Source organism: Chiloscyllium punctatum, chromosome 1, assembly GCF_047496795.1.
Source record: "Chiloscyllium punctatum isolate Juve2018m chromosome 1, sChiPun1.3, whole genome shotgun sequence".
In the NCBI taxonomy this organism is placed as follows: domain Eukaryota; kingdom Metazoa; phylum Chordata; class Chondrichthyes; order Orectolobiformes; family Hemiscylliidae; genus Chiloscyllium; species Chiloscyllium punctatum.
In genome coordinates, this window is record NC_092739.1 from 148,791,599 (window position 1) to 148,818,279 (window position 26,681).

Genomic DNA, 26,681 nt, shown 5'->3' on the forward strand with positions numbered 1-26,681 from the left:
AAACTGATACAAGGTAAAAGTGAGGACTGCAGATGCTGAAAACCAGAGTTTAGATCAGAGTGGTGCTGGAAAAGCACAGCAAGTCAGGCAGTATGCGAGGAGCAGGAAAATTGACGTTTCGGGCAAAAGCCCTTCATCAGGAATAGAGGCAGGAAGCCTCTAGGGTGGAGAGATAAATGGGTGGGGGAGGGGGTGGGGTGGGGGGGGGGCGGTGCAAAGGTGGGGCTGGGGAGAAGGTAGCAAAGAGTACAATAGGTGAATGGGGTGGGGATAGAGGTGAGAGGTCAGAGGGAAGGGTGGGGCAAGGTAGCAAAGAGTACAATAGGTGAACAGAGGTGATAGGTCAGAGAGGAGGGTGGAGTGGATAGATGGGAAGGGAGATTGGAAGGTCGGACAGGTCATCGGGACAGTGCTGAGCTGCAAGGTTGGAACTAGGGTAAGGTGGGGGGAGTGGAAATTAGGAAACTGGTGAAGTCCACATTGATGCCCTGGGGTTGAGGTGTTCTGAGGCGGAAGATGAGGTGTTCTTCCTCGGATGGTCAGGGAGCGGTGGTGGAGAAGGCCCAGAACCTGCATGTCCTCAGTAGAGTGGGAGGGGGAGTTGAAATGTTAGGCCACAGGGCGGTGGGGTTGATTGGTGTGGGTGTCCCAGAGATGTTCCCTGAAGTGCCCTGCGAGGAGGCATCCAGTCTCCCCAATATAGAGGAGACCACATCGGAAGCAACGAATACAAAAAATGACATTGGTGGATATGCAGGTGAAACTTTGGTGGATGTGGAAGGCTCCTTTGGGGCCTTGGATGGTGGTGAGGGAGGAGGTGTGGGCGCAGGTTTTGCAATTTCTGCGGTGGCAGGGGAGGGTGCCAGGATGGGAGGGTGAGTTGTTGGGGGGCGTGGACCTGACCAGATACAGTCCATTCAGTATTACGAAAGCTGAAATTGTCTTTGCTGTTTCAGACAAAGGTACCTGCCAGTATCCTTTGAGCAAGTCCAACTTAGAAATATAAGTTGCTTCTCCCAACTTTGAAACAAAGTTTTCCAAATGCGGAATTGGATATGCATCAGTCTTTATAACTGTATTGGTTTTGCATTGTCCACACATAACTGTTGGGTACCATCTGGTTTCGGCACTATTACTATTGGTGAGCTCCAGTCACTGTAACTCACTTCAATTATGTTGTCTTGGAACATACATTCAGTCTCTCTTTTAACCTGTGCTAATTTTAGAGGGTTATACCTATAAGGATGTTGCTTAATTGGAACAGCATCTCCTATATCTACATGATACATAGTTAGGTTAATATTTCCCAGCTCATTTCCACATATCTCCCCATGCGATAACCATAACTCTTTCAGGTCATTTTGAGCTTCCTCTGAAAATTAACTCAATAATTTAACCCATTTTTTTGACAACTCCCTCATTATCCAGTTTAAGTTTAGAGTCTAATTTAGAATCCTCTGAACTTAGTTCTTCATTCTGTGTTGTGACCAATTACACAATCTCTTTTGGCTTTCCTTCCCTGTCAAAATACCTTTTGATCATGTTCACATGATACACTCTGAGAGATTTCTTTCTGTCTGGAATCTTTATCAAATAGTTCACCTCACTTAATTTCCTTTTGACTTGATAAGGTCCACTAAACCTTTCTTTTAAAGGTTCACCTATCATTGGAAGTAACACTAACACCTTAACTCTGATTGCAAAATTGAGAGTTTTTGATTACTTGTCTGCTTCCTGTTTCATTGAATGATGTGATATTTTTATCCGCGGACTAAACAACTCCTCCACTCTATTTAATTGTTCCTGAAAATTTGGCACAAAGTCCAAATCTGTGGTCTCTAAATTCTTACTTACCAAATTTCTCCTTAATTAATTTTAGCAGTCCTTTCACTTCATACCCGAAAACTAATTCAAATGGACTGAATTTGGTTGATTCAATTTGTGCATCTCTGATTACAAAAAGTAAACAGAATTCCCTTATCCCAGTGATCTGGATAGTCTTGACTATAAATGCTCAACGTAGTGTCTAATGTCTGATGCCACCTTTCTAGCGCTCCTGGATGGTATGCAGTAGTTTTGAATAGTTTTATTACTAAGCTGTCCATAACTTCCTTGAATAATTTTGATTTGAAACTTGACCTTTGAGCTGATTGTATCTCTAGGTATTGGGTAATCCATACCTAGTGAAAAATTTGGGTAACTTATCTACAGTCTTTTTAGCTGTGATATTGCATAATGGAACATCCTCTGGAACTGATTCCCATTTTCTGTTTTAGGTGGGGGCCTTACGCAATCAATTCAGACTCTTGTGAAAGGTTGCTCAAATACAGGAATAGGTATTAAAGAGGCAGGTTTTCTACTGCCTGTGGTTTCTAGTTGCCTCACATGTATGACCTGTCTGGCAAAATTCAACTGCCATCCTTGTGTAGTCCAGGCCAGTAAAAATAATTTTGTATTTTAGCTTGAGTTTTTCTCACTTCTAAATGACCCCATACTGGTAGTTCATGTGCCACTGCAACACCTCCTTTGTGTAACCCACTGGTAATATGACTTGATGAGCTTCTGCCCATTTCTCATCTGCCTGAATATGTGATTGTCTCCATTCCTCATTTAGACCATTTCCTCATTTTTAAGATTGTATTATTCAGGGATGCATTCAGTTTTTTTTTCCATGAATGTCTTTTGATATAATTTGCTTCAAATTTGCATCTTTCTAATGTAACTCAGTTAATTTATGAGCTAAACATATCTGCTTTGTCATCTACATGCTCCTGGTTTGTGTCAAGCATTTGATCAAACAGGGCTTCTGCTAATTCCACTTCAACTTTCTTATCTGTACTGTTTGATCTCACCTGTTTCAGCTGGTGACTTTGAAACCTCATTACCACACAGTCTGAAAAATTCTAGGCGTATGTGTCCCGCAATAATTCAGTTGCCTGAGTTTCCACTGGCTTTTCAATCACAGTAGGCAGCACTCCTACCTGTGAAACAGCTGTATCATTAGCAAGGACAAACTGTATTCCTGGAGTTGAATGTTTATTCAGTACTCCTATCACGACTTCAGTCTTCACTAGACACTGTAACCTCACTCCACAAATTGAGCGCTTCTTGTCTCACTGTGAATTCCTGTTACTAGTACTTTTTCTGGCAGAAGTCATTCAGAGTTACATATCTCCTCATCTTTCAACTCCACAGATTGAGAGGATCCTGTATTGCTTAATATTGTAACCTCTTTACCTGCTGCTCCTGGCCTATGCGAGTAAACTTCACCTTTGTAGGTATATGGTTTACAAGAGCTGGCACTCTCTCCTTAACCAACCTCCGACCAGGTTGTACATGCTGATGCAGCTTTCTAGCCTCCACTGTCCTTTCTGTTACAACTCCAACAAAATTCACTGGCTTATCCTGTTTTCCTACATCTGGCTTCCAAGTGTTTTTCCTCACCCACCAAGACTGTAATTTCATGTGGCCTACTTTATTGCACTGAAAACATTGGAGCTTATAATCTTGTATTTTCCCTTCAAAGATTTCCTTTTTACCCTGTGGTAAGTTAACCTTATGATCTTCACCAAGATCTACCTTTCCCTTTTCACGTTAAGATTTCTCATTTCCCCAACTTCTAACCTTCACGGATTGAAATTGATGTTGGAATCCAAACTTTGATTTATGAACCAACTTATAGTCATCAGCCATTTCAGCTGCTAATCTTGCCATTTTGCCTCTCTTCTCTTCCACATGACTTCTCACTACCTAATGAACTGAATTTTTGAACCCCTCCAAAGTAGTCGTCTCTCTAAGAGCATGACAAGTTTGCTCTATTTTTAATGCACTTATCAACCTATCAAAATTACTTTGCTTGATCCTTTCAAACTCAATTTAGGTTTGACCAGGGTCCCTCCTTAGATTCCTGAAATGTTGTCTGTAGGCTTCTGGCACAAGCACATATGCACTTAAGATGGCTATCTTCACCTTCTCATAAACCCCAGAAATCTCCGCTGATAGTGATGCAAGTATCTCACTAGCTGTACAGATAAGTTTGTTTGTGAACTGGCCACTGCATTTGTTTAGCTAACTTTTCAAATGAGATGAAGAAGACTTCCACATCTTTCTTATCAAATTTAGGCAATGCATGAATATGTTGAAACAGATCCTCACCAGGCCTTTGGCTGCCATGGGTTTGTCCACCTCACTCTCTTTCTCACTAAGCTTACCTTCAACCTTCATCTCCATTCTTTTCAATCAAAGTGCCAATTTCTGAAGTTCAAACTCCCTCTCTTCCTTTCCTCTCTTTTCTCTCTTTCCTGTGGTTTTGGTCATAGTTCAAACTGTTTCATTTCTGTTGCCCTTTCCTTGTCTCTTGCCTTTAACTCAAGCTGCTTCATTTTCTGTTGAATTTTTGCCATCTCCAAAGATTCTGATGGTGTTTCCAGCAAATGTAAATGCTGAGCTGTTGCTGTAATTACTTCTCCTTTTCTCTGAAGGAAGTTCCAACTTCAGATTATCTGCTAATTACAGCAGCTTGGCCTTGACCACCTTTTCTAAAACCCCCAAAGTCACTTCTTCTACCCGCAGAAAACCCTTGATGTCTGGAAGAGTCATTGCTATCCCAAACATTGTTTAAAGCAACTGAATTTAACACCTGGAACAAAAGACACTTCCACCTACCACTGGCTGCCTTCGAGTCCAGCAACCCTAATCCCAGTTGGAACTATACAACAAATTCCAGTTGAGCACCTAATCTGTTATGGGCAAGGCCAGATTGCCTCAAAACATTTCAAGAAAGTAGCCTACACCCTAACTTTACGAGTTGAATTACACAGGTGGTAAGTGGATATTCCAGGAGTGACACAGCTGGCCCAACCTCTTAGTTTAAAACAAAACAGAATTTATTTGCAAGATTATTAAATGAAACACAAACAAAAGAGAACACAACATAGAATTACTTAGGTGAAAGTGAGGACTGCAGATGCTGGAGATTAGAGTCGAAATTAGAGTGGTGCTGGAAAAGCATAGCAGGTCAGATAGCATCCGAGGAGCAGGAAAATCAACATTTCAGGCAGGAGCTGATTCCTCATGAAGGGCTCCTGCCTGAAACATTGACTTTCCTGCTCCCCGGATACTGCCTGGCCTGTTGTGCTTTTCCAACACCACTCTAATCTTGACTCATATTGAATAACATAACCTATCCGAAAATCAAACAGACTATCCCGACTAAATGATGTTGTTCCAAGTACTTGCAATAATCCTGATAAACACCTGTTTGGCAAAAAAGGTAAAATCAAATACAGGGTCTTACAGGAGAGAGATAAATGGCAAAAAGACTCAATATGGAACACATTCTTCAATGTTGCTGTTTCTGTGATGAACAGCCTCACAACCGACTGACTGTTTGTTCTGAAGAGCCAGACTGCTAAAACCAAAACCAAACCAAACCTGAGAAAAGCTGAACTGGAAGAACTGGCCACTCCTCTTTCATTGTACAAGTGTTTTTTGAAAGTTGAAAGCCTTTTTTCTGAGGCAGTATCTGTTAGCTATATTCACATTGGCCATAAAAAACAGACTTCCCGGAATCTCTGCATTTACAACTCCTCTAAAAACAAAGCCCAAGGACAACATAACCTTGTTAAAGGATCAGCATCATCACACTATGTCTCCTGTAATGCTCAGAAAATGCGAGATTTTAAACCTTATCCTACTCAGCCCAGTTTCCTTCAAATTTCTGTCACCTTGTTTTCCAGGAAAAGGAAAACAGTGTCAATGATTGTGTTGCACTATCTTTGGATCATTTGCCATTCACCGTTGAGTTGCTAGGAGTAAGAGTGGGCTAAGAGGCAGAAAGGTGGACATGATTAAAGATGAAGTTGAGTATTTGGATGTTTAATCTAAGTCCTGAGTGCTAGAAAGTTCCACTAGTGTGTAGTAGGGTCATGACATATTGATTTTGTAGGGAGTAGGATGTGTCATGTGAAGATGGAATTTATTGCTGCTGGTCACTTGATTCAGGACATTAGATTTCTTGTGGCACTGCATCCACCTCCTCAGGGCCAAGCTCCAAAAAATTATCTGTTATAGCCAGTGTTCTTTTGCCTCCTTTGTAGATAGTTCTTGGTCATATCGTGCTGATTGCAGCAGCCAAAGCCTTGAACCGTCATCCTGTAGCACTCTCTTTATATGAGTGCTCATTTTACCATAAATTTTAACACAAATTAAATTGCAGCAATTCTACTGCCCCAGTCTTCTTTGATAGGCAGCCTGATATTAAGATAAATAAACTTGTTGTACAGGGTATTTCTCGACAATGGTACAGCTTAATGTGGCTGCATACAGCTGGTGACCAGGTATCCATGGTCGCAACATGCTATCTGCTTGGACAGATGCTAAATCGTTCAGATGGGTCATCAAATATGGTAATTGCCCATCCAGATTTGAACAGGCACAGGCAGATCACAGATAAAAGGAATCAAATAAAGGCCCAGCAAAAAAGGGACAACAGAATTTCTGGATTGTCTGAATCATGCTTCGTGTTCCATCATTAAATTTTATCATTGCCTTTGCCAAATTTAGGCAAAGGCTTTGTTGGATCACTCAGAATATCATTCACAGTGCTGCACATTCACTTACTAGTGGATAATTTATTTCAAATTTTGAGTTTACATATGAATTTCAGCAGGAAAGGTGTGCTACATCCCATATTTCAATTTTCAATTGGTATAGCATCCATCAGTTTAGCAATGACATATTTGGTAACTGCTTATAAACATTATCCCTTTCTCTTCTGTAGCTCTTTTGTGGCACCTGACAGTTTTGGGTGCTGAATTAATTCAGGTACTCTAAAGAAAATTTGTTATAAGAAGAGCACCTTGTGTACTCCCAGTATAATAAAAGAATCACAGCCAGAATTGTATACTTGTCAGAATGTATTTTTTTCATTTGATTGTAAGCTGTGACTTCATTTTAAATATCAAGTTAATTTGTCTGCCATACACATAGTTCGGCTTTCATTCCCTTCAATATTGAAGGTGAATGGTTGATCAAATTGAAGTGTTGAAGAGGATCAAAGGAATTGATAGGATACATAGAGAGAAACTATTTTCTCTGGTGAAAAAGTTCAGGAGAGGGGAGTATAATTTTATTTATTTAGTGATCACTTTGCCCATACAGAATAGTAAAAATCTGGAGCTCTCCTCAAAGGATGTTAAGGGTAAACCAGCTGAAAATTTAAAAACTGAGATTACCACCATCACTAATCTAAATGTAATTTTGTGGTGAGGTCATTGAACTCGTAATCCAGACCCCAGGTTATTATTTTGTGGGCATTAGTTCAAATTCTACTGTGACGAGTGGTGAAATTTAATAAAATCTGAAATTAAATGCTAGCCTCAAAGTATCCTCAGATTACAACAGGATCTGGACCAGATGTGCCAATGGGCTGAGAAGTGGCAGATGGAGTTTAATTCAGATAAATGCGAGATGCTGCATTTTGGGAAAGCAAGTCTTAGCAAGACTTATACACTTAATGGTAAGGTCCTAGGGAGTGTTGCTGAACAAAGAGACCTTGGAGTGCAGGTTCATAGCTCCTTGAAAGTGGAGTCGCAGGTAGATAGGATAGTGAAGAAGGCGTTTGGTATGCTTTCCTTTATTGGTCAGAGTATTGATTACAGGAGTTGGGAAGTCATGTTGCGGCTATACAGGACATTGGTTAGGCCACTGTTGGAATATTGCGTGCAATTCTGGTCTCCTTCCTATCAGAAAGATGTTGTGAAACTTGAAAGGGTTCAGAAAAGATTTACAAGGATGTTGCTAGGGTTGGGGGATCTGAGCTACAGGGAGAGGCTGAACAGGCTGGGGCTGTTTTCCCTGGAGTGTCGGAGGCTGAGGGTGATCTTATAGAAATTTACAAAATTATGAGGAGCATGGATAGGATAAATAGACAAAGTCTTTTCCCTGGGGTCGGGGAGTCCAGAACTAGAGGGCATAGGTTTAGGGTGAGAGGGGAAAGATATAAAACAGACCTAAAGGGCAACACTTTCACGCAGAGGGTGGTACGTGTATGGAATGAGCTGCCAGAGGATGTGGTGGAGATTGGTACAATTGCGACATTTAAGAGGCATTTGGATGGGTATATGAATAGGAAGAGTTTGGAGGGATATGGGCCGGGTGCTGGCAGGTGGGACTAGATTGGGTTGGGATATCTGGTCGGTATGGACGGGTTGGACCGAAGGGTCTGTTTCCATGCTGTACATCTCTATGACTCTATCAGGGGAAAGATGATGACCTTTTGATGTTACCATTGGAGTATTAATCCAGAAACCCAGGATTCAAATCACGCCACAGCAAATAGTGGAATTTGAATTCAATTGAAAAAATAAAATAAAATCTGGAACTAAGAATCTAATGATGACCATGAATCCATTGTTGATTATTGGCAAAATCCATTTGATTCACTAATGCACTTTAGGGAAGGAAATGGCATCATTACCTGGTCTGGCCTCCATGTGATTCTTGACTCACAGCAATGTGTTTAATTCTTAACTGCCCTTGAGCAATTTAGGGATGGGCAATAAATGCTGCCTCGCTATGACACTCCCATCCCATGAATGAATAAGACAGTGGAAAAAACGTCTGCAACCAAAATTCCCAGCTCGGCGAACAGAACCACAACAATGAATGAATAAATAAAGAAAAAAAAAGTAATCAGTTCCAGTGGACATAAAAACTTGTCTGGTTCACAAGTATCCTTTAGGGAAGAACATCAGCCATCCTTATTTGGTGTGACTTACAAATGACTCCGTATTATTTTAACTGCCCTCTGAGTTGGCCTGGACAGCCATTAGGGCAATTAGGGATAGCCAACAAATCCTGGCCTTGCTAGCAAAAGAACTTTTGCAAATTAGACCTGGTTCTGGAGGAGGTTAGTCCTTTTCAAGCCTGAAGGGTTGTACTTCAACAGGGTCCAGTATCACAGTGGGCACTTCTGCTGTTGAGGCTTGGCAGGGGATAGGATATTGACTGTAGATTCAGAAGGGATAGAAACAATTCCGGAAGTGGAAAGCAGGTAATTAGAAAGTGAGGAAGATGAAGAAATAATTGCAAGAAAATAGACATCAAAGGGGTTCAGTGATTTATGCAAATAATCTAGTGAATAAAGACAAAAATATGAGGGCAGAAATCTGAGACGACTGGTATATGATAGCAGATCTATATGTCAAAGTGGATAAGAGTGACAGATCAACATTTCTGATTTCAAACTTTTGATGTGAAATGGTGGGGGTGGGAGGTGCAAGATTGTTTAGATTTAAGCAAGGGGTAGAAAGGTTGTCAACAATAGGTGGAAAAGTATATTGGAGATTACAATCAGATCATCCATGATATTATTGAAGGCTGGAGGAGCTAGATGTCCCACATCTGCTCCTAATTCATATGTATATGTGTTGATATGATAAATAGACACTAGAAAAAAGAGAAAGTGCAATTTTGCTTCCAATAGATAATTTAGTTTTTGAGTTAAATTAGACCATTAGATCATAAGGCGTTGTATCAGAAGTAGATGATTTGGCTCATGTGTCTGCTCCACTATTTCGTGAGATCATGGCTAATCTGATAATCCTCAACTCCACCTTCCTGCCTTTTCCCCAAAACCCTTGATGACCTTCTGTGACTTCATCTTATGATTTGAATCATGCAGCTCCCTTGTGTCAGCAATCACATCTCCTGGGCTGGAACTTATCCCACCCTGAATTGTACCCTAAACTGCATTCTCATCTCAGCTCGAAACAATCAGGATGACTTCTGGGTCTGGAACCTGTCGTGACATAACAATCACACTATTGAGTTAAATGTCCTTAGAAAGTGAGGAAACCTCAACCATACACTGCCCACTATTGGAAACATTCCCCTCCTTCCTGCCCAGCAGATCAAGAGCCGAGAATCATTCACTTCAAATGGTCTTTCTGTACTTTACTGCTGTCACTAAAAGAAGGAGATCAGTACTCTCATCATGGTTGATGAAAAGAAAAGCTTGCTGGGCATTTGACCACAATGTTTGATTGAGTTTTTGGTGTGACAAATTGTTCAGGCAGATGATTAAATCTTTCTTGGATATTTGATTTTCTGCTGAGCATTAAAGAGAACCCCCAAGGGATCATTGAAGTAACTGCGGGGTCATTTCTAGGTCCCTCTCTGTATGGCGGATAAGTGATTTGTTTCTCATTATCACGTTTTGTGCAATACAAAATATTCCTTGTGCGTCATTATTAAAAATTTGCTTAACTGTACAGTTTTCCCCTTGGGTCAGTAATGTATCCAGGCTGTAGTGAATGCTTGAATCACATTTATTGAAGCCATTGAAGTGAATGATATCTCTGTGGGACGTAAAGGCCTGTTTTTTAAATATGTCATGGTTAAGTAACGCATCAGAGATTGTAATCCCGTACTAAAAATGCAGTCTCTACATTAGTAAAAAAAATTACTTAATGTCTGAAAAACTCTCCAGTGAGCACAGTGAAATTTATTGTCTTGAATATTTAATTGTTTGAGTGCAGATACCATTTTTTTAATAATGTCTTTTACATTATTAATATTTGTTGTAAATGCACTTGTAGTTTTGTAACAAATTCTAATTTGTCGCATTTACAGTCTGAGACAATCCCTCTTGCAATAAAATAATGGCAAAGACAACATGGCAGATTACAGTTAGTTAAATGTATCCCAAGTGCACTTTGTTACTCAACCTGAAAACAATTTAGCATTGCTTTCTTTTGAATTTAGCAATGGAGGGATTGTCTTGTTTTCAAGCAGGTGATTATTCCCATTGAATTTGTCAGCTGGGAATATTGAGATTCCAATTCAAAGACCTCTGTGTTTGAACGTTAGTAATGGCTCATTCCATTGATATTTATTGCATTGAGTATTGGAGAAGTGCCAGCCTTTTACATCATAGACAAAATATGAACACCGTATTTTATTTTAACTTTCAAGGAAAGGGGAAAGTTTGTGAAAAATTAACAGAAAGAATGAAGTCTCTCCTTTGACAATGAATAATGCAGGGAATAATAAAACTGGAACATAATTGAAAAAAATACTCAAAGCTTGAGGCATGAAAAGTAAAATTCAAGCTTTTTAAAACTAAATTTGCATTCTGTAATTCTTATAGAAACATGAAATTCTAAAAATAACAGACCATCTGATACGGGATTTGCTTCAGCAAGTACAACACATTAAATTTTGGGTTAAAATGCATCACTTTTACAATTAATACAATTAATATTTGTGTATCCAGTTTATTGATGCAGCACCCTCCTGCTAAATGATTTCTAACCAATAGTCATATTTTGCTCTATTTTTGTGGTTGTTTTAATTAGATGATTGGAACAGCATATATTACAGGTGATTTTCTTTTTCAGCTTATAGTTTTGCTTAAGAGAAGTTCTAAGAAATCCATAACACTGCTCATTCAGAATTTGTAATGAAATTTAATGGGGCTTTCAGGAGCGGAATGTGTTGGCCATAACAGCATAAGAAATAAGAACAGAAGAAGGCTGTTCATCCCTCAAGCCTGCTCCATCATTCAAGAGGATCAAGGCTGACCCTACATTCCTCATGTCCACTTTCCTGCGTTTTCCCTGTAAACTTTGATTTCCCTACTGATTGAGAATCTGTTTATCTCAGCCTTAAATATACACAGGACTCACCCCACAGCTCTTTGTGGCAAGGAGTTCCAAAGACTTGGTGCTGAAGAACTGAGAGACAGTTTGGGGTAGCAGAATACCTAACTCTTCCCACTGCTGTGGAATTTTCTCAGCAGCAGGGAAAATGGAGGATGGTTTTCTGAAATAGCTATTAAGGTCTTTAAACTGCCAATTAGAAGACACGTAAGGGCGGCCACCATTGGATTTTTATCAGTGATGGGTAGGGGAGCTCTGCCAAGTGGGGAGGCTGCACAGTAAATCCCAGGGCCTCCTTTTACCTTTAGGAATATTGGAGGTGATGCGGATGCCCACATAATCAGACACCTGTAGCCCATAGAGCCTTCACCCCACATGCCAAATGAAACTGATGGGCCATTTGATATCAGCTGAGACAGCAACAGTGGCAAACACGCCATGTCAACCCTGCCAAGTCCTCCTTATGAATATGTAAGGGCTAGTGCCAAAACTGTCAAATGAGCTGTCTCAGCCACTAGTCAAACACCAGCCTAACATAGTCATACCCAGCATCCCAGACAACACCACCACAATCCCTGGGAGTCCTCAACATTGACACCAGAAAATCTCCTGGCATCCGGTCAAATACACAAGGAAACCACCTGCTGATTATCACATTCTGGCCTCCCTAAGTTGATGAATGAATTCCTCCATGTTGAATAACACTTGAAGGAGACACTGATGGGTCAAGGACAATGATGTAGAATTTAGCAGAATTGCATTTACACAGTCCAGCTTGACTTTGTGATTTATACACTCGAGCGTTGTCTCAAATGGAGAGTTGTCATTTTAATACGTTTGTTTCAGAAGGGAGAGAAGAATGAAACAGACAATCATAGACAATAGAGAATTGAGAAAAATCTCGGAATCCATAATTTAAGATAAAATTAATAAATTGTGCAATTTACTCAATGCCTTTAGTCCAATCACCTTTAACTGTTTTATCCATCATCTCCCTGCAAGTAGAAGGCCATAGTGCAGCTGTTTACTCATAATTCAAAGTGTTTACCTCCACTAACATCCTTACATATATCAGTTTTCAAAAAACTTGAGCTGATAGGTGCCACTTAACACTTCTGTTCCATAAGTGCCAAGTAATTACCACGTTAAAGAAAGGAATCACACTCCTCTTTATGGACCTTTAATAATGTGACCAACACCAAAGTCCTACCATTGCATTCTGGAGGTCAGTATTTACCAGAAGCTGAAGAAGAACAGGTACTAGTTACTCTGCAAGTAGTGGTTCACTGTTTCGCTATCTATAAATAAACTCAGAAAGGTAATGTATTACACACCATTTAGCTGGCTGGACACAGCAGGATATCAGTTTCTTTAATTTGCTTGTTGCTTGAGCTTTCATTTGTACAAGACAGTTATCTTTTATTTACATGGCAAAAATGTTACCTGTAGTCTCTACTGTGACACCCATCAATTGTTCCATGTCCTCTGTGGGTAAACCAATCTATTGAAAGTTAGCAAACAATATATTTGCTATTGCTCGTACTCTTTAATCGTCCTGAACTGGATAATGTTCTTTAATAAGTGATACTTCTTTTAATCATATGCTTCATAATCTAATTACCTGTCTGATTTTTAAAATCCATATCAGAACTCTGAATATTGGGCGCATGTAGCTGAGTAGGTTCTTAGTCAGAGAATGTCACAACATTAGAAACGGGTGTAGGCAAGTTATAAATTATTGTTTCATGAAAAAGAGAGACAATGCTATTATACTAAATGTTCACTTTAGCTCAAGGCAACAGATTTATGATTTGAGCTTTCTAACAGCTTTTTCCTGCAATCTGGGAAATGGCTAGTAAGTAGACTTTTGACATATCTGTTCTCTGCAACTCTGATTCACGCAGTCTGATTTTGAGGAGACTGACTGTTATGGACAAGAGCAGACCCCCTCAAAATATTTTAAAAAGGTAGCCTAGACCCTAACTTTTCTTATTTTAAAGGTAAGTGTGAAGTGTTTGTTCCAGGTGTGGTGCAATTGCTCAAACTACTCGACATTAAGCAAAACACAATTTATTGAAACTGTATAGTTAAAATACAAGCAAAGAAAAGAGCAATTTAGAATAACTTAACTATTGGAAAAATTAACTGAATAATAGATACAGTACCTTACATTAATTAACTGATCCAATATAAAAACATTCCATAAACACACTCCTTAGCAAAAAGGTAGATTCAAACCCAGATTATTACTTGCAGTTTTCCAATCCAGGATGAAACAAGACCAAGAGAGATTTCAGAGAATTTAGCAGATCCAACCCAAGGCTCCAACCCATCTGGAACCCAAACAACTTCTGCTGGCTACAATTAAAAAAAGCTAGAAAGCCTGGTCTATGAGAATTCTCCTTCCATTATTACAAATGTTTTCAAAACAAACCTAAAGTTCTCCTAAATTATTGAATTAAACCATCTCTAGTAGCCACTTTAGCATCTATATGTTTGCAATCCCTCCTCAAAAGAACTCAGGACAAAATAACCTTTGTAACATAACAGCATTGTCACACCAACGCTTTAAAAATGATCAGAAAATATCATTTTCCTATGTGATAACATGGTTCATTGAGCAGTCTAAGAAAATTTGGTGAATGTTGACAGTGGCTTGATTCTGTCCTGTTGGAAATGGTCATTGCCTGACACTTATGTGGCACATCTGTTATTTGCCATTTGTCAGACCAAACCTGAATATTGTTCAGTTCTTGTTATAGTTGGGAATGGACTACATCAGTACCCAAGAAGTTGTGAATAGTGCTGAACAGAGATGACTTAACTCTCATAAGTTACAACCATCTTTCTGTGTGCTGGGTATGACTCCAACCAGCAGAGAGTATTTCCCTGACTCCATGATGACATATCCAGTCAAGTGTGGCTTTGATGTCAAAGGCAGTGATCTCACCTCACCTCTGGAATTCATTCTATCAATGTTTGAACCAAGGCTGTAATGAAATCAGGAGTTGAATGGCCCTCTTCAAACCCAAATTGGGTGTCAGTTAGCAGGCAATGTTGAGCTGGAGCTGCTTGATAGTACTGATGATGATTTCTTCCATCATATGATTGAGAGTGAATTGTTGGATTGTACGGTGGCACATTGGTTAGCACTGATGCCTCAAAGCACTTGGGACCTGTGTTTGATTCCAGCCTTGAATGACTTAATGGAGTTTGCACATTTTCTCCATGTCTATGTGGGTTTCTCCCTTATGCTCTGGGTTCTTTCTATGGTCTAGACTTGTGCAGGTTAAGTGGATTGGCCTTACTAAATGGCCACGTAGTTTGCAGGCTAGATGGGTTAATGTGGGGTTGGTCTTCAGAGGGTGGGTGCAGACTTGATGGGCCAAATGGCCTCTATCAGCATTGCAGGGATTCTATGATCTTCTATGATCTGTGGGACAGTCATTGACCAGGTTGGTGTTGTCCTGCATTTTGTGTGCAGGGTCTTTCTGGCAATATTTGACATTGTTGGGTAGATGCCAGTATTAGAGCTCTAATGGAACTTTATGGCAGGAATCTGGCAAGTCCTGGAGTACAAGTATTCATTACTAGAGTCTTAGGTAGTTCTGTAGATTAGGGAGACCCAAGGGTTTGGGCATATAATCCTTTGAGGTTTGCATCAATGTAGATAGGGTGGCAAAGAAGATATTCAACATACCTGCCTTCATTGCTCAGACTTTTGAGTACAGGTGTTGGGATGTCATGTTGAGTTTGTACAGGACATTGGTGAGGCTTCTTTTGGAGTACTGTGTACAGTTCTGGTTACCCTGTTTATAGGTAGGATATTATTCTGCAGGAGAGAGTTCAGAAAAAGATTTACCAGGATGTTGCTGGGAATGAAGGGTTTGAGTGAGAATGAAAGATTAGATAAGCTAGAACTTTTTCACTGGAGTATAGAAGGTTGAGGGGTGACCTTATAGAGGTTAATAAAATCATGAGGGGTATAGATAGGGTGAATGGCAGGTGTCTTTTCCCTAGATTTCAAGGCTAAAGAACAGAGGAGAAATATTTAACAAGACATAAGGGGCAATTTATTTTTTATACAGAGAGTGGTTTGCGTGTGGAATGAGCTTCCAAAAGAAGTGGTGGATGTAGGTACAGTTGCAACTTTTTGAAGACATTTGGATACGCTTATGAATAAGAAATGTTTGGACGGATATGGGCCAGCCGTAGGCAGGTGGGATTAGTTCGGGATTATGGTCGGCATGGACTGGTTGGATCGAAGGTCTGTTTCCATGCTGTATGAATGTATGACTATTGCTGGAATGTTGTCACGCCTTATAGTCTTTACAGTATCCAATGCCTCCAATTCCTTGATAAGGCGTGGAGTGGATTAAATTGTCTGAAGACTGGGATTTGGAGGAGGTTGAGATGGATTATCCATTTGCCACTTCTGGCTGAAGATTGCTATGAATGCTTAACCTTATCCTTAGCACGAAAATATGTTTGGCTTCTCCATGTTTGAGGATGGGGATATTTGTGAAAATTCCTCCTCCAATGAGCTGTTTAATTGTCCACTAACATTGATGACTGATTGTGGCATGACTGCAGAACTTAAATGCGACCCATTGGTTGCTGGATTGCTTAGCTCTGTCAATGTTTGGCATGTAAATAATCCTATTTTGTAGATCCACATCATTTTTAAGCATGTTTGGTGCTGTTCCTGCACTCCTTGGGGTTGATCCTTGCCTCAGTGGTAATGGTTATGCATGGTCATGAGGTTGCAGTGACAGTTCTTCTGTTGTTAATTACCCATAGTGCCTCATTGAGGCCCAGTCATGAGTTGCCAGGTCTGTTTGAAATCTGTCTCACTCAGCATAGTATTAGTCCCATTCAACACAAGGGAGGGTATTCTCAATGTGAAGATAAATTTTGTGTCCACAAGGACTGTGTGTTGGTCACTCTTACTGACATTTTCATGGACTGAAACACCTGCAGCTGGGAGATTGGTGAGGATGAGGTATGTTTTTCCCTCTTGTTGGTTCCCTTACCAACTGCCATAGACTCAATCTAGTAGCGGTGTCCTTTAGGATGTGACCAAATCTTTCAGTAGTGGTGCTTCCAAGCCAGTGATACCCGTATTCTGAGAGTGAATAAATAAAAAAAAACTCACTTTGTAAAACACTGAGCTACATTTTTGCAGAGTTTGGATAACTGCATCAGACTTTCTGAAAAGACATGAAGAGATACAGAATTTCCATTCCCTACTTCCAGCTGAATCTATTTTTGTCATTTGATAAACCATGATGTGGTTTATACTGGCTGAAACACTGGTCCATTTGAAATGGAGAGTTCAGTTCAAACAGACCCTATTTTCACTGTTCCCATCTGCAGTGTGGGATTGTAATTTTATGGAGAAGACATGAATGCACAAAGGGTAGGTTTCAAGTCTGTTTAAGTGGCACAAACTAAATGATTTCAGTACCCAGCCATTTAAAGTTGAAATGAAAGTCTGCAGCATTCGTTAATAATGAAAAGAATTATACACACATTGTTAGAGTACATTGATTTACCAGCCTTGTGATATAGCTTAGAAAAAAATTATTAGCAATTTCCTTGTAGTTTCAATCGACTCCATTGTTCAAAGTTGTCAAGGTTTTCTTTCGATAACTGAAAATATCATAAATGTTTGGCTGAGTGCCAAAAGTCCAGAAACACTTAACAGCAAGGATCTGTGTCCATATTATTGCCAGACAGTTTTAAGGAGTTATTAAAGGATTAGCTGTCTTTGAAGTGGTTAGTGAAAATAAATATTTGTTTTTACAACAGATCAACGACTTAAACGGTTTACTTTTCTTTATTGGTTTCATGAATGAGAGTTATTATCAATATCAAGCATGTTTGAGTTAGACTACTGTACAGCTGCAGCATAACCTCCCTGTATTTAAATTCCATCCTTCCAACAATGAAGGATAATATTCAATTTGCCTTCTTAATTACTTGCTGCACCTGCAAACCATTTTTTAAAATTTATGCACAAGAATACCCAGGTCCCGCTGCACAGCAGCATTCGTCATACGGATGTTCTGAAAATTGAGTATGCCAAGGTAACAGGACAGATGTAAATAGTTGTTTTAACTGGGAAATACCAAGGAACCTGAATAAGTTTGGAAGATTACCCAATGAGGTTGACAAATGACACTATTTGTGGATAAATTAAAAGTACTGATATGCTAGAGGGAAATAGACTCGAGTTTAAACTAAACCACTCTCGGTCATACAACAGTGAGATCTATGCGTACATTAGAGGATCGTTCTCAACTATACTGACATTGGCTTCTTGAAAGGACTTTCTTCCATTCTTCCAGTTTCTCAGTCTCTATCACAGCTGCTCTGCCTGAGACAAGTTCCATGTCAATGCTTCCAGGATCTCTTCCTTGTTCTTCACCTAAGGGTTCCTCTCCACCTTGGTGATCAGGCCCCTCAAGTGTGTCTGTGCCCTATTTTGATGCTGTCACACTATCTCTTCCTTTCCACAATGGAATTTAATTTAATCCAACTTTTCAAGTCATCAGTTTAAGATGATTTTTCTTCATTTGTGCTCCTTCCACCATGATGTCATCATTCTCTCCCTTGTGGCTTGATGGGCCAAATGAGCCACTTCTACCTATAATTACTGTGTTTCAGTGACCATCACTTCTGCAACAATCTCATCCACTCTTTCCTCTGACCCATTGTACCATCCCATGTAAGCATAGGAGGTGCAAAACCTTCTCCTCCTCCTATCATCTAAATTGCAGATGCTTCTTCCAACTTGTGTCAACATTATTTTTGTATCCAGTAGCACAGTGTTTGTCAGCAATTGGTGTTACAATGGTGGCTACATGCAAATTCAAACCATTGTGGGAATAAGAGCAGGGCTTGTGGTATGGCTTATGATAGGTCACTCTGAACATTTGAAGAGTTATGGGTATTTGGAGACAATGAAAGAAAGGGGAAAGAGCATGAGAGAGCCAGAAGCAGGCTCCATGCAGAAAAATGGTGCTGTTAACCCCTGCTGCTGCAAAGACTACTGGTTATGTGTTGTTCGAGCTCAGTGAAGAATCACTAGAACTATTGGATAGCTTTGTGCATTTAGAACATGGAGGAAGTCATAGGAGCCAGTGGGTGGAGCTAACTATAAGAGTTAGGTTTCAGAAAGGTCCTGGAAACTTGTGAGGGGATTGGAAGAAGCAACTCATTCATCAATGTACATATGAGTGGAAGTTAAACCTCACAAGCAGTACTTTCTTGGTACCGCTGAGTGAGATTTAAAAAATGTCCAGGGAACGTACTGGCCTGATGAAGCCAGCTGTCTGTGAAAAGTTGGAATCGTGCCTATAAGTAATAGTAGTTTCCAAAATCAATGGGTATATAGACTCAGAAAAAGAAGGTTAGATACCAACACATGAATAGTTCATAACAGCATGGCATTTCAGTAAGTTCTGAATCTAGTTCATTAAAAAGGAATCTCTTGTAAATTTTTAATGAGATTTGATAACCCAATGTCACTTGCATCTCGGGGTGTGAGGAGATTTGCTGAGAGATTCATGGAATCTGTTTTGATCACATTTACTATTTGATGAGTTTTGTGGGATGTTTGATCAATTTATTATCCATATTTACTGTTGGCCATTTCTGGAGTTAGAATTTAAGCTTACATAAATAAATGTCGATTATATTACTACTACAATTTCATATGGTAACTTTTTACTGTTTTTTTAAAAACCTGACGCATCTTGTGAATTTCATTTCTTAGTGGGTACCTGGGTTCACACACCTTGTGACCTTTTACAAAACAGTTACTGGTCCTCAATAATGCCATAACATAAATTTAATGGTCTGGTCTGGGATCATGACAAGTCAAATAAGAGATTTATTTATACATAATTCAATTTAGTATGTTGTATCCACTGTTCACAATGTGATATTCTTTATAACTGGGTGACTACTGTAGTGCAAAGTAGACCTTCACAAGTGAAACATCTCTGTTCCCTCTGTAAGCATGATCCTCGGTGGCTCAGTGGTTAGTACTGTTGTCTCACAGTACCAGGGACTTGGGTTTGATTCCAGCTTCAGATGACGATGGTGTTTGCACATTCTACCCGTGTCTGTGTGGGTTTCCTCCCACAATCCAAAGATGTGCAGGTTAGGTGAATTGGCTGTGCTAAATTGCCCAAAAGTGTTCAGGGATGTGTAGGTTAGATGCATGAGTCAGGGATAAATGTAAGTGAATGGGTTTGAACGGGATACTCTTTGGAAGGTCAGTGTGGACTTGTTGGGCTCAAGGTCCTGTTTCCACACTGGAGGGATTCTAATTCAACTTATGCCCCAGTGTCATTTCCTGTCTTAGCCTCACTCCCATTCAGATCTCTCTATCCTAGGGCTTCCATACTGTTTGAGTGAAACTGTCCCTAAACTTTAGGACAGCACTTCATCTTGTAATAAAGCGTAATCTTTCAGACCTACCAATGAGTTCTACAATTTCAGATCGTTATCCACGCTTCAATTTATTTCAGTTGTGAGTGGTACAATGTTGCGGTGAGCATTTGCAACTCCTTTGGAACCATCTTCTGTAACTTTAAATTTTCTTGTGTGAAATTTTACCTGCAAATTTTCTGTCCACTAATCAAATCTGTTGCAGTCCTTTACTCTATGGAAACTGTCATAAATAATTTGCCTTTGTTTCCAATTTAAATGTAATTCCATCATTTGGATTATTTATAAGATCCAAAAGAATTGAACCTGCTGGGTCTTCACTCAAACTCACACAAGTATGAAGAGACTGACCGTTCCAGCCTGCTGTGCTATTCAATAATATCACATCTAATCAGCTTGTGATCCAAACCCCACATTTCCGCCTTTTTAACATTCATTTCTGGGATGGCTCTGGAGTCAGATGTAGAGCAGACTAGGTAAGGATGACAGATTCCTTCCCTGAATTTGTTTTTTTTTTCAACTATCATTGGATATTGGAAATTGATTCATGGTCATTATTAGATTCTTAATTCCAGATTATCTTTAATTCAAATTCCACTATCTACCTTTAAAACATTCAATGACCATACTATATCATTCTCTGGGGAAGAGAATCCCTTTTGAAAGAAAAGTATTTTTAATCAGGTCCCTGCCTATATACTATTACTCATTGGTGCATATCAATCAACTTGCAATATTTCTGACTGTACCATAGGCTTGGACTTTATGTACCATGGTATAGTGCCTAAATCAACATTGAAATGAGAGTCAGCCATTCAGCCCATCAAACCTGTACAGGAGACAACGGCTGACATATCTCCAATCCAGTTGCCAGCTAATTCCTCATATCCCTTGAAACCCTTACCGTATAAAAATGTATTGCTGTCAGTCACAGTCCTTTGCAGAACTTTCTTGAAAATGACTTCAGCTTTATATTTCCAGCAGTGCTTTCTTTGGTGTCCTGCTTTGCAGTTCTTCTGAGTTTCTTAGCGTTCCTTAGCATATCTCTTTTGATCTTGCTATCCTAAGTATTTAAAAGAAAATAAAAAACCAGGCAGTCCAGGAAATGATCAAAGAGTCTAAACATTATACTGTTCAGGCCACACTTGCAGTACTGTATAGTTTTGGTTGCTATACTACATTTAATGTCATTAGACATAGGACAGCAATGGCAATATTTAAGTATCCATTTTAAAGATGTTGACAAAGATTGAGTGATTGTTTAGATTTTTAAAAAGTCAGGAGAGTTTGGGTGAGTATTTAATAATTTGAAGAATTAAGAAGAGAAGAAATACAATGAATGTGAATTCTGCACTTGAGTCTACAACGAACTGTTGAACTAAGGACACTAATTCAAGAAATGATAGCTTAACTACACAAATGTAGAATGATTGTTAGTGATGACAGCTAATATAGAAAAAAAACAGGCAAATTGGACATTGAAGGTGTGAGGATTCAAGGTATTACTGTCTACATGTGGCTAAAAAGATAGTTTTTTTTTGTTCAATATCATGTTCCTGAACAGTAAGTGAAGGAACTGGGAAATTTCTCCCAAGTACCTCTAATTTTTACACTTTTCAGTACTTGCAGTAAAGTATTTGTGTTCTGTACTGAGTACTTTGATTAGTTAATCTGATGCTTTCTGTTTCTGTTGATTACTTTTGCATAACTGTTTATTTGTAAGTTGTTCAAATCTTCTAATAGATTAAAATAATGAAACAATTCACAGTGTTGTTTTCCTCCTCCCCACTTAGTTCCTCACTATAATTTAACATACTCATTTATAACCATCCTTGCTGTGAAATGTATAGTTCTGGAAAACAAAATACAGAACATTCTTGGCAGGGTGTACCATTTGCTCTGACCCTAATGATTTTACCAGTAGAGAAGGCTTGTAAACTTCACCTAGAAGGCATGCTATGACAAAATATGCTGTCAAAAGAAATACTTCTAGACAGCTCCATACCACTGCTAATTATTAATTAATTGCTGCATAATTATTTTTTGCTTCATGACAGTTAATGTGACAAATTGGCAGACTGACAGATAATTGTTCCACAGGCCTTCTGTTCATTTTGCCTTTATAAAAAATGGTTACTTCAGAGACTTTTGGAGTAACAGGTCTTGTTATTATCCCATGGCATCATTCTAAAATTTTCAGAGATGTGCTCTAATTAAAGATTCTTTTTTATTCACATTGGCCCTTTACACATCTGCAAACTTACAGTAACTGCCTCCCACTCACTACGAACAACAGAACTGAGGAGCCCAAATATATCTGAAGCCATATTTAGCTTCTAGTTTTCCATAGAAACTTGCAGTGTTAACATTCCAAAAGACTGCACTATAGAGTTTGACTATGTTCATTTGTCGAGCTGGTAAACTACACAAGCTTTTGATTTCAGTATAAGAAGGGACTTATGGGAGGCTATGAGGAAAAAGAGATCTAACTGAAACCTGAAAGGTGATGAGGCTTCAAGTGAGATTAAGTTTGGCTCTGATTTTGAAGAGGAATTACATATGTTTCTACAGTTGAAAGACTAAGCAGAGGAAACAGGGACCAGTAAAAGCTAGGTATGGCTTGGAATTGTCATGGTTCATTAGGGAGTTGACACAGAGCCTGATTGAAGTGGGTAAAGAGAGGGTGGGGAATGAAGCATGTCGGCAGTGGAGGTTTTGAGGGAGAAGCAAGTGAGTGATAAAGGGTAAAGTGTTCCAATAAACTGGAAGTGACAGGTCGAGAAGGATTAAGGTGATGATTATGGTTAGCTCTGAAGATGAGTGCTATATTACCACCGGACTGGTTTATTTGATAGATGTGTTATCAGGAAAGGAACGCTCTGTGAGACCAAATGTGTCACCAAAAGGGAACAATGTTTCAGGGAGGAGGATCTAATTTATAAAGAAGATTAAAGAAATACAGATTTGAACTGTGATTTCTTGAAACTCTAAGTAATTTTGCCAAGAGTTTGAGGGGCAACATCCAACAACATTTTAATGACAGAACCAGGGTTGGAGGTTTGAATTACAGGGAGAGACTGAACTGGCTGGGCTGTTTTCTGTGGAGAAGGGTGAGAGGTTACCTTATAGAGGTTTAAAAATCATGTGGGGCAATGGTAGGGTAAATAGACAAGGTTTTTTCTTAGGGTGGGGGAGTCCAGAACTAGAAGGTTTAAGGTCAGAGGGGAAAGATTTATAAAGGACCTAAGGGGCAACATTTTCATGTAGAGGGAGGTGCATGTACGGAATGAGGAAGTGGTGGAGGCTGGTACAATTACAACATTTAAAAAGCATCTGGATGGTTATATGAACAGGAAGGATTAAGAGGGATATGGGCCAAGTGCTAGCAAATGGGACTAGATTAATTTCTGATATCTGGCCAACATGGATGAATTCGATCAAAGGGTATGTTTCCATGCTGTCCATCTCTATGACTCTCTGATTCTATAACCCTTTAAATGATCACATGCTTTTTAAAAGTTTGAAATAAAGGAGAGAAAAGTCATATTTTCATAACTTTCCTCAGGATATTAAATGATTTTTGGTGTCGTTGCTGCTACTATGTACACTCATGCTACTGCCAATTTGCCAACAAATCAAGGTCTGTAGACATCAAATGAGCGTTGGACCAGATATTCTAACTTTAATAGTAATGTTTCCAAGGGTTTTTTAAGGTTTGTCCATGGTGTTATCAAGACAATGGGTAATTGAAATCCGGGGATTATTCTGGCTATATTCACTCGCTGAGGGAATAGTCATAATGGGCAATTGAAGAGAATAGGTTGGAGTTGGGAAGGATGGGAAGAAGGTTGGATAGTCACAAAGAGGGCTACAGGGCAAGTCAAAGAGTCACTCTGAGCTCTACATGGGAAGTATGAAGGGCCTGCATGGGTATTGGCACCTCAGTAGTCAGGAGCTCTGAGTGGAAAGCAGGGCTCAATCAAAAGTGTAGGAGGGTAAAGATTATTGGGAAAACAGGAATTGGAATACAATAAGGAAGATGAAGCGTATCAGATAGCATTGGCGAAACCTGCAAGTCATTACAGTGAATATAAATTTGAAGTTAAAAATCACACAATGCCAATATAACACCATATAATCCAGCAGGTTTATTTGGAGGCACTAGCTTTCGGAGCACTACTCCTCCATCAGGTAGCCGAAGAGTAGGACTATACGACATAGAATTCATAGCAAAATATCAACTGAAAGGATATATGGAACACAGCTAGATTGTTGTTAAGTCTTTCATCCTTTAGAATGTGTTGCAGATTTTGGTTCATTAATATGTAAATCCCAGAACTCCTTTCAAGTCACATTCTCGAGATAACTTAATGTTTTATTTTAAAAAAGTGACATCTCAGCTCAGACAATACATTAAAGGTGTGAGGTTAGAGTGTGTCTGTATTCCAGTCTTTCCAAAATAGGCATTTATAAATGTTGCATGGACAGCCTTTGTTGACTGTATGCAGATTGTGTGCTTTTTGAACAAAATAGAATGTATCTGCAATTGTCAGGCTAGAAGGTAATCCAGCAGCAGTACTTGTCTTGAAACTTTCGTGATGTTGGTGGAAAGGAGCTATCTTCTCAAGAACTAACACAATACAGAATTATAAAGGGCACAAGGTACTTAGGACCTTGCCAGGTGCGAGACTGAACTTTGTGAGAGCATAAATTGGAGCTTCATTTGGAAAGATATCAAACTCTTTTTGAAGTCTGTGTACCTTCACTTATATGCATTTTTGGTGGCACAAATTCAATAGGCTTAAGTTCTGTACTGTATTTCTATGAGGTCTGCTGAAATTGAAGAATGCTTTGCAGAGATCAAACAACAGTCCTTAAGATTATAATAATATGAAGGAACCATTGCATGAAAAACAATTGCCGCGGCAACTATAGCTGTAGCTGTCACCAGCTGCTACACAGCCTGCGGTGAGAAAAGCCACAGGGACGGTGCCACCAGAACAAAGAAGGCCCTTGCACAGAATATAATCTCCAGGCTTAGATTCAACTTTCTACAAATGTGTGAGAAATAATGTAGTAGATAACTTGGGATGTCCTGAGCTTCCGGGTGTCACACCCATACCAGTTGGCTGGTAATCCCATCCTGATACATTTCGGACAGGGCTATTCCAAAATAGACAATAAATCTCCTGAAGTTGGAGATCCACTTCCTGGACCGATCAGGCAGTGCCCTGCAGTATACCCTAAGCAGAGCCCCATATGGTACTGTGTGTCATAGGAACACAAAGGAAGAGATGCAGGAGTGAGAGAAAAAAGATGAGGAGGAAGATAAGGTTGAGAATCCTGAGATGGTTAGGATGACTATCAGAGAGAGAAGCAAGCACAATGGTCCACCAATCCAGATATGTCAGCAGCAACTTTATGATACCTACTCCCAGGATGACTCAGCTGGGTTGAGACTTTTTCTATTCTTGTTAAAATTTTATTTGCACAGTGGGCTTTCATTAATTTGCTTGCTATATGACATTCTCCTGAAAGATTCACTTGTTTTTCTATGTGATTTATTGTTGCAATAAAATGTTGCTTTGTTTCCTTTTAAGTGTTGTTCTGATATCCTCACATCTTTGAAAGCTGAATTGTACAAACCTTGTCCTGGTACAACCTTCGTGCTAAAACAGCTGTGATACAAAGAGTAATTCCACTTCCTTGGTCTCTTGGATGTTGCTCCAAATCACGTGCTAAGATAGTTCTTGTACCAAAGACATCCAAGGCACATCATGGAGTGCACTCTTTGCTGAATAACACTGAGTTGTTTCACATCTTCATACAGCTCCTTATATGCTTAAGACCTTCACAACCCTAGAATGCATTCACAGAATTGTTACATTGCTGAAGCAGGCCATTTAGCCCAATATGTCTGCACCAACTCTTCAAATAAGCATCATAGCTGAGTGCCAGTCTCCTGCTTTTCCCTTGTACCCTTACACACAACTTCTGTGAGCCTTCACTTACCCAGTTGACAACAGATGTTAGGGCAGTGCAAATGAATGTACAAAAGTGCAGCTAGTATACAATTATAGAATACCTGTGCCACTGATGTGGCCTCACAAATTATCTGAAAGTTATTTTTCCTCTCCTTTATACTTGATCTGAGTGCAGTCAAAACATCCACAACTGGGATGGAGGGAGCCTGCTACTTTCAAACATGGAAGTAGCTGTCTTCTGACTGCCTGTTGTAAGTGACAGGTGCATCCTTCTTGGCTTCAACTACTGGAAGCAATGAAGGGGCAGGATATTGGTGGCATGTGCTAAAAAGAAGTTGCCAGGATGCCTGTCCTCCTAATTGTTGGTACCTCACTTAGAGAAGAAAGGGCAGTTGAGTTGGCCAGACAAGACTGTTCCTGTGGAGGTACAGCAATAGGCCTGAAAACTAGCAAAGAAGCTTGCTCCCTATTCTTCTCAAATGTGCAAGAAGACAAGCATCTCATATGCCTTTTAACCTGTCCTGTCACCTTAAGGACATGTGGACAAGCATCTCAAGAACCCTCTGTTCTCTGA

General features: G+C 39.6%; 1 protein-coding gene across 4 annotated transcripts in view; it reads left to right on the forward strand.

The window, feature by feature from the left end:
- ctnna2 (catenin (cadherin-associated protein), alpha 2) overlaps positions 1-26,681 on the forward strand; it is a 1,236,619-nt gene that overhangs the window by 567,063 nt on the left and 642,875 nt on the right. The window lies entirely within an intron of this gene.